Consider the following 9,566-nt stretch of genomic DNA (forward strand, 5'->3'; position numbering starts at 1 on the left):
CAACAGCCAAGATGTGGGTAATAATAACAACCGCCAACATGGAATTGATAATGACAACGCCAAAAAACTTTAGAAGAGAGACACCACAACACTACATAACGAGAGAAACCACAACACTACATAACGAGAGACACCACAACACTAAATAAAGAGAGACACCACAAAACTAAATAAGAGACACCGCACCATTACACAAAGAGAGACACCATGGAAATACATAAACAGAGATTCCAAAATACTACATAAAGAGAGACACCACAACACTACATAACGAGAGACACCACAACACTACATAACGAGAGACTCCACAACACTACATAATGAGAGACACCACAACACTACATAAAGAGAGACACCACACCACTAAATAAGAGACACCGCACCATTGCACAAAGAGAGACACCATGGAAATACATAAACAGAGATACCAAAATACTCCATAAAGAGAGACACCACAACACTACATAACGAGAGACACCACAACACTACATAACGAGAGACACCACAACACTACATAATGAGAGACACCACAACACTATGTAAAGAGAGACACTACAACACTACATAAAGAGAGACACCACAACACTACATAACGAGAGACACCACAACACTACATAATGAGAGACACCACAACACTAAGTAAAGAGAGACACCACAACACTACGTAAAGAGAGACACCACACCACTAAATAAAGAGAGACACCACAACACTACGTAAAGAGAGACACCACACCACTAAATAAAGAGAGACACCACAAAAATACATAAACCGAGACTCCAAAAAACTACATACGAGACACCACACCATTGCACAAAGAGAGACACCATGGAAATACATAAACAGAGATACCAAAATACTGCATAAAGAGAGACACCACAACACTACATAAGAGAGACAAAACATTGAGAAATAAAGAGAGACTCCACAACACTACATAAATAGACTCCACAACACTACATAAAGACTGACAATACAACACTACATAAATAGAGACTCCACAACAATACATAAAGAGAGGCACTACAAAACTACATGAAGAGAGACTACACAACACTACATAGAGACTACACAAGAATACATAAATAGAGACACCACAAAACTACATAAAGAGAGACACTACAACACTACATAAAGAAAGACTAGACAACACTACATAGAGACTCCACAACACTACATAAAGAGAGACACTACAACACTACATAAAGAGAGACACTACAACACTACATAAATAGACTCCACAACACTACATAAAGACTGACAATACAACACTACATAAATAGAGACTCCACAACAATACATAAAGAGAGGCACTACAAAACTACATGAAGAGAGACTACACAACACTACATAGAGACTCCACAACACTACATAAAGAGAGACACTACAACACTTCATAAAGAGAGACTCCACAACACTACATAAATAGACTCCACAACACTACATAAAGACTGACAATACAACACTACATAAATAGAGACTCCACAACAATACATAAAGAGAGGCACTACAAAACTACATGAAGAGAGACTACACAACACTACATAGAGACTACACAAGAATACATAAATAGAGACACCACAACACTACATAAAGAGAGACACTACAACACTACATAAAGAAAGACTAGACAACACTACATAGAGACTCCACAACACTACATAAAGAGAGACACTACAACACTACATAAAGAAAGACTAGACAACACTACATAGAGACTCCACAACACTACATAAATAGAGACTCCACAACAATACATAAAGAGAGACACTACAACACTACATAAAGAGAGACTACACAACACTACATAGAGACTAGACAACAATACATAAAAAGAGACTCCACAACACTACATAGAGACTCCACAACACTACATAAATAGAGACTCCACAACACTACATAAAGAGAGACTCCACAACACTACATAAAGAAAGACTAGACAACAATACATAAATAGAGACACCACAACAATACATAAAGAGAGACACTACAACACTACATAAAGAGAGACTACACAACACTACATAGAGACTACACAACACTACATAAAAAGAGACACTACAGCACTACATAAAGAAAGACTAGACAACAATACATAAATAGAGACACCACAACACTACATAAAGAGAGACACTACAACACTACATAAAGAGAGACACTACAACACTACATAAAGAGAGACGCTACAACACTACATAAAGAGAGACACTACAACACTACATAAAGAGAGACACTACAACACTACATAAAGCGAGACGCTACAACACTACATAAAGAGAGACACTACAACACTACATAAAGAGAGACACTACAACACTACATAAAGAGAGACACTACAAACTACATAAATATAGACTACACAACACTACATAGAGACTCCACAACACTACATAAAGAGAGACACTACAACACTACATTAATAGAGACTCCACAACACTACATAGAGACTCCATAACACTACATAAATAGAGACTCCACAACACTACATAAATAGAGACACCACAACACTACATAAAGAGAGACACCACAACACTACATAAAGAGAGACTGGCAAGAGAGACACCACAACACTACATAAAGAGAGACTCCACAACACTACATAGAGACTCCACAACACTACATGGAGACTCCATAACACTACATAAATAGAGACTCCACAACACTACATAAATAGTGATACCATAACACTACATAAATAGAGACTCCACAATGCTACATAAAGAGAGACTCCACACATTACATAAAGAAAGACAACACAACATAATAGCAACACAACATGACACCAACATGGTAGCAACACAACATGGCAGCTGCACAATATGGTAGCAGAACAAACATGGTACAAACATTGTTAGGCACAGACAATAGGACAAAGGGCAAAAGGTAGAGACAACAGTGTATCACGTGAAGAAGCCGCAAGTGTCATTACGAGTGTCCATGACTGAGTCTTCGTATGTAGAGATGGAAATAAAACTATCCAGTTTGAGTGTTGATTTTGTTTGTTGCAGCTCATTCCATTCGCTAGCTGCAGTGAACTGACAAGAGGAGCGACCAAGCATTGTGTGTGCTTTGGGGACCTTTAACAGAATATGACTGGCAGAGCGGTTGTTGAATGTGGAGGATGAGGGTTGCAGTAGGTATCTCAGTTAGGGAGGAGTGAGGCTTTTATTTGAATAAGCACCAACCAGATAACAACAGCCAAGATGAAGATGAAGATGAAGATTATGCTGATGATGCTGATGATGCTGCTGATGATGATGCTGCTGCTGATGATGATGATGATGCTGATGATGCTGCTGATGATGCTGCTGCTGATGATGATGATGATGATGATGATGATGATGCTGATGATGATGGTGATGATGATGATAATGATGCTGATGATGAAGATGAAGATTATGCTGATGATGATGACGATGATGATGATGATGTTGATGATGATGATGATGATGATGATGATGATGATGATGATGATGATGGTTAACTACTGTGTAAAGGAACACTGGTTAAGACTTAGGGTTAGGTTGTTATTTAACAGCAGAGCTGCTATACAGAAACACGAGGCAGTGTGTATGAATGAGTGACGGACGGACGGTATTATTTTGTTCAGTCAGTAACCTTGCTTACGAGACAAGGTCAATTCCGCACACAGCGTTGGACTTATGATAACAGAGGGCTGTGGAGGGTAGCTGCTTTCCTCTCTTGAAAACAGGAACACAGAGAGACACTAGACAAATACACACACAAGCATACTACACACCACTACAGCTCATCCACATTAAGCCTGAGAGTTGATCTGAGGATAGGTGGTTTGCGTGTGTGAGTACCCACATGAAGAAATACTACAGTTCACTGTAGAATACTACAGTACTTACTATAGAATTCTGTAGTAAACTGTAGTATACTGTAGAATACTACACTACACACTGTCGAATCCCTCTGCCATGTGTAGTACTTACTACAGAACATTGTAGTATACTCTAAAATACTATGGTAAATACTACAGTATTATCCACACCAAAAAAAACACTATAATAATCACTCCAGTAATGTGTGCCTAAACAACACTATAATAATCACTCCAGTAATGTGTGCCTAAACAACACTATAATAATCACTCCAGTAATGTGTGCCTAAACAACACTATAATAATCATTCCAGTAATGTGTGCCTAAACAACACTATAATAATCACTCCAGTAATGTGTGCCTAAACAACACTATAATAATCACTCCAGTAATGTGTGCCTAAACAACACTATAATAATCACTCCAGTAATGTGTGCCTAAACAACACTATAATAATCACTCCAGTAATGTGTGCCAAAAAAACACTATAATAATCACTCCAGTAATGTGTGCCTAAACAACACTATAATAATCACTCCAGTAATGTGTGCCTAAACAACACTATAATAATCACTCCAGTAATGTGTGCCTAAACAACACTATAATAATCACTCCAGTAATGTGTGCCTAAACAACACTATAATAATCACTCCAGTAATGTGTGCCTAAACAACACTATAATAATCACTCCAGTAATGTGTGCCAAAAAAACTACGTTTTTGGAACACTTTATTTGACACCTAGAGACATAACTCATTATGGCAAGGTAATAACCATGACATAACCATAATATGACATAGCAGCTGACATAACTTGTCATAACCTGTCATAATATGGGCAAAACACTGTCATGGCACATATGTACAGTAGACCTGTGACATTTATTGCGTTATTTTATGGCTGGTTATGACATCTACATGACACCTACATAACCAACAAAACCTACCACGCAAGGCCAACCATTTCATTACACCATAGCCTATGTGTGAACAGTATGTTTATGTTATATCATCTTTTATGAAATAGACCATATTGCATTGTCATTGTAATTGCGCACACATTTATGTCCGACATGAACCTACTCCAGCGCTCTGTTGCCAATAACTGGGATGAATGCTGGAGCAGATTTCAGGACTGACATAAGGTCATGTACGTGATAGGCATACCTGGCTTATATGATTATGATGTCATAATGCATCTTGACAGTGTCATAAAGTGTATTTTCTTAGTCCAAGGAAAGTGACACAGGATGGTCAGAATGCTTCATAAAGTGTATTTTCTTAGTCCAAGTAAAGTGACACAGGATGGTCATAATGCGTCATAGAGTGTATTTTCTTAGTCCAAGTAAAGTGACACAAGATGGTCAGAATGCTTCATAAAGTGTATTTTCTACAAGTTATACAAAATACGATGGAAAAAAAAACATGACTGTAAAATAATTCATTTCAACAATTGAGTTTTTTCACCATGCCAAGAAGTGTCCTTTCGTTTGACGTTTGTTTCTGCAGCCTCCCTCAAGGTCTTCACTTTCAGTCCTGGATGCAGCAAATGCATTACTTTCTCTGAAATATACAAGTGAAGAACAGCAATCGGAATAGAGTATGCTACAAGGCAGTGACACCACTAAAGGAAGCTGAAAACTAAAACTGCATACCAAATACCTTATGGCAACAGCAAAACACTTTCACAGATTCTCAAACACATGATGATCCCATTTTCATAAAATAGCTAAAGCTAGTTCTAAACTGTTCATGTCGCTACCTAGCTAGTTCGCTAACAGTTAACTACCATCTAGTTAGAGTTTCTTTAGCTAACGTTCACTACCATCTAGTTAGTGCTTCTTTAGCTAATGTTAGCTACCATCTAGTTAGTGTTTCCTTAACTAACGTTAGCTACCCTGTCACTAAAGATGGTGTTTTGCAAAACTACTAAATACAACCATGCCTTGCTGAGGCAACAACAGTACAGCTGATTCACTCTATACGGTGTATACAGTGCTAAATGTACAAAAAATGATAGAAGAGGCTTATGTATTAAACGTAAAACAAAAACCCATAACAACAACTAGCTAGCTATGGTAGGCTAGCTAGAGTCTAGCGCTGAATTAGCTAATGTTAATTTTAATTTTTTATTTTACCTTTATTTAAATAGGCAAGTCAGTTAAGAACAAATTCTTCTTTTCATTGACGGCGGTTAGACCTTATGAAGCTATGCTATTGTAAATGCAGCATCTTAAAGGATGGGGTCTCTATCGGACCTTATAAAGCTAAGCTTCCGTAAATACAGAGTCAGGCATTCTAATGAGCGCCCATTCGGAGAAGGAAAATGCAAGAAATATATTTACAGGTTACTTCAGCTGTTGTGACATATTATGACATGCTTACGACCGTGTCTTAATGTGTTATATCGATTGGTGTTAGAAAAAAAGTGTTACCATACTACATTATTTAATTTGCATTTATCTGTCCATTCCCCTCCCCCATGTCACAATTTGTGCCTCCCACAAGTGAGAAACCTGTGTGACAAGTATAGATCATATATGTGAATCCTCACCTGGATTCGGTCTTATTTAGTCAAATTTGAACTTCTGTTTTTTACATTGGATAAAAGTAAAGGAATTGTATATCATACACTGCATTTGAGGAAACAAGGGGAAAGCAATTCTGCTTGGAAAGATGATCAACTTGGAAACTCGCTTTTGAGAAAACTGTAATTTAACAGTTTTATTCATATTTACCGATGGCATACAAGTTTGATAATAAGGCACATGAAAGTTCACATGTTCGAGAAGGCATTTCTGCCCAAATACACATTTAGATTATTATTTTTTTTTTTACGTTCAAACGGCTCTCCTGTAAAGTCGTGACTTATGACATACGCCTAGTTTCCTGAATCGTGTCACATATTGTGTTACCTACAGGGTTTAGAGATCATCCCTCTAGCCACCATCGGGCCACCACAACAACATCTCCCAAATCAACTCCTCTGCCTTATCTAAGAGAAAATCAAGGAGATAATACATGGAGACCACACCAAAACAGAAATAGACCGGCTCCAGGATCACATAAAGCAACAACTCACCCTGCAAAAGCAGAATAAATGGACAACATTCTACAAACAGCTTGACAAAGACTCCAACCCACGCACCTTCTGGCAGACAATACAGACTATTAATGGAAACAGAAAGAGCAACACAATATCCACACTAAGGTCCCAAGGTCAACTCATAGAGAATAATGAAGAAAAGGTCATACTGTTCAAAACCCATCTACAAAATCTGCACTCCTGCTCCAACGACCCCAACTTTGACCCAGAATGGAAAACAATTGTAGAAAGAGAAATACAAAAATCAACCCCATTCACCTGTCATCCGACACAGACCTCTCTCCTGGCTCCAGCAGACCACCAACTCATCCATGCTGTAACAATCACAAACGCACCACTCACCTGTCATCCGACACAGACCTCTCTCCTGGCTCCAGCAGACCAGCCACTCACTGAGCTGTAACAATCACAGAAATCAAGACTCACCTTTAAGAAAATGAAAAGAAAAGCACCTGGAGAAGACAACATTGACACCACACTATGAAAACTAGCAACTGATGAACACCTGCACCTCCTCTCCAACCTCTTCATCTTATGTCTCAATCACGGCCACTTCCCATAACCCTGGAAAACAGCCCTCTTCACCATGATCCACAAATATGACAAACCCCAAAGAATGTTTCAAGCTATCGCCCAATCAGCCTTCTCAGCCATGTGGTGAAAATATTTGAAAGAGTGCTCATCTCCAGAATAAGCTGCCATGTAGAAGACAGTGAGTAGTCCAGGCAAGCTTCTGAAGAAACAGATCAACAACAGACAATATTTTAAAACTATCAGAAGACATATTAAGAATTGTTTAAATAAAGAAAAAACTCTTGTTGTTTTCCTTTGTCGTAGAAAAGGAATTTGATTATAAAAAAATGTGACACAACAAGACTACTCCACAGACTAGCAGATAACAACCTCCAGCTCCCACACTCAATCAGAAAAATCCATAACCGCCAAAAACAAAGTCAAGGTCTCCACAGCCATCTCTCCACAATTCAGCTCAGAAGCAGGAGTCCCCCAAGGTGCAGTCCGAAACCCACTTCTATTCATAATCTACATTTCAGACATGTACAGTACTACTCCCCACTCTCTGTTGGACAGGAAGCACAATTGGAAAATTACTTCTGCTACTGTAGCAGCTACAAGTGTCCACAGACTAGCCTCCAAAAATAACTCCCTATAGAACAGATTCAACGTGGTCAAACGAGTGAAACTAAACCCTAAAAAAACACAGTGCATCTTATTCACCAGAAACACAAAACCTCAAGCCAAATGAAACAATAAAAATGGAAAAATAAGCCAAGTTCCTGAAGGTTATATTTTCAGAGCAACATGTTGTGCACAACCCATATTGTGAACATCGAGAGAGAATGACAGGAGAGGATGAGTCACTTAAAAGCACTTTGTGGAAGGAAACACTGAGCAGCATATGGAAGTATATTTTAGCTACATCAGATCACTCTTTGAACACACACTACCCACCTGGATCACAGCCTCCACACCACAAATTAACCGACTGCAAAGAATCCAGAATCGAGAAATAAAACTGGCATTCAGATTACCTCCACTTATACACATCACCAACTAAAACATTCATCAGAAATCTGGAATCAAAACCATCAAAGACAGACAAGCAATAATAATAATCATAATAATAATCATCATCATCATCATACTGATAATAATAATAATGATAATAATAGTCGTAATCATAGGACAGACATATCAAAACAAAGCCTTCCACAACCCATCACTCAAGAAGACAGTACAGGTAGCACAATAGGCCACCAAAATACCCCTGTCAATCATTCTCCAGTCAAAGCCAGACTGATACAAACACAACCTCACATCCCACACAACATCAACACACCTCACTTACTGTATATTACTGACTATTGGCATCTACAAACAGTTCTTTACACTTTTTCAATTACAAATTGAACAACTCTCCTACTAAACACTACAGGTTATGGAAATAGGCTCTTTTAGTATTTCTCCAGTAGGTTTCCTGAAGGAGAAAGCCTTAACTTCTATGTCAAAGATAATCAAGCAGAAACACTATAGTAAATACTACAGTAATGTCCACAAAAATCACTACATTAAATACTACAGTGTACGACAATCTGCAGAAACACTACATAAATGACTGTAGTACATACTCAAGTTTTATTTTACTACAGTATTTATACTGTAGTTAACTGTTAATACTAACATATACTACAGTAAATACTACAGTATTCAATGTAGTGTTTTTGTAGACTTTAGTCCGCAAAAACACTACACTGAATACTATAATATTTACAGTATACCATAGTATACTATAGTATTCCTGTATGATAGCCTATGTGAGTATGAGGATATGTGGTAGGTGTGTGAGTAATGAATTGTCTTTCCTTTACTTTCCCTTGTTCCTAATGCTGACATCCACCAACCATTACTGCTCTGCATTTTTAACATCTCAAACATTTCAATTTCCCACATTAAATATTCCTAACCGTTCAGCCTTTCAGGAGCAACCAGGGTCAAGAGCCATGCCAGAGGGGAAGACCACATATTACCCATCAGGGACTCAATCTTCCTTTCCTCAACCCTTTCCACTCCCATCCATCATTCCAACCTCTCCTCTC

At 38.1% G+C, this 9,566-nt stretch overlaps 1 non-coding gene across 1 annotated transcript; it reads left to right on the forward strand.

Annotated features, from left to right (window-relative positions):
- The first annotated feature begins 8,912 nt into the window (after positions 1-8,912).
- On the forward strand, positions 8,913-8,965 carry LOC118944799. The gene has a single exon (XR_005040116.1). It is a non-coding gene; the product is annotated as a U7 small nuclear RNA (small nuclear RNA).
- Positions 8,966-9,566: the final 601 nt, after the last annotated feature.

The sequence above is a fragment of the Oncorhynchus mykiss genome, chromosome 27 (assembly GCF_013265735.2).
Source record: "Oncorhynchus mykiss isolate Arlee chromosome 27, USDA_OmykA_1.1, whole genome shotgun sequence".
NCBI lineage: Eukaryota > Metazoa > Chordata > Actinopteri > Salmoniformes > Salmonidae > Oncorhynchus > Oncorhynchus mykiss.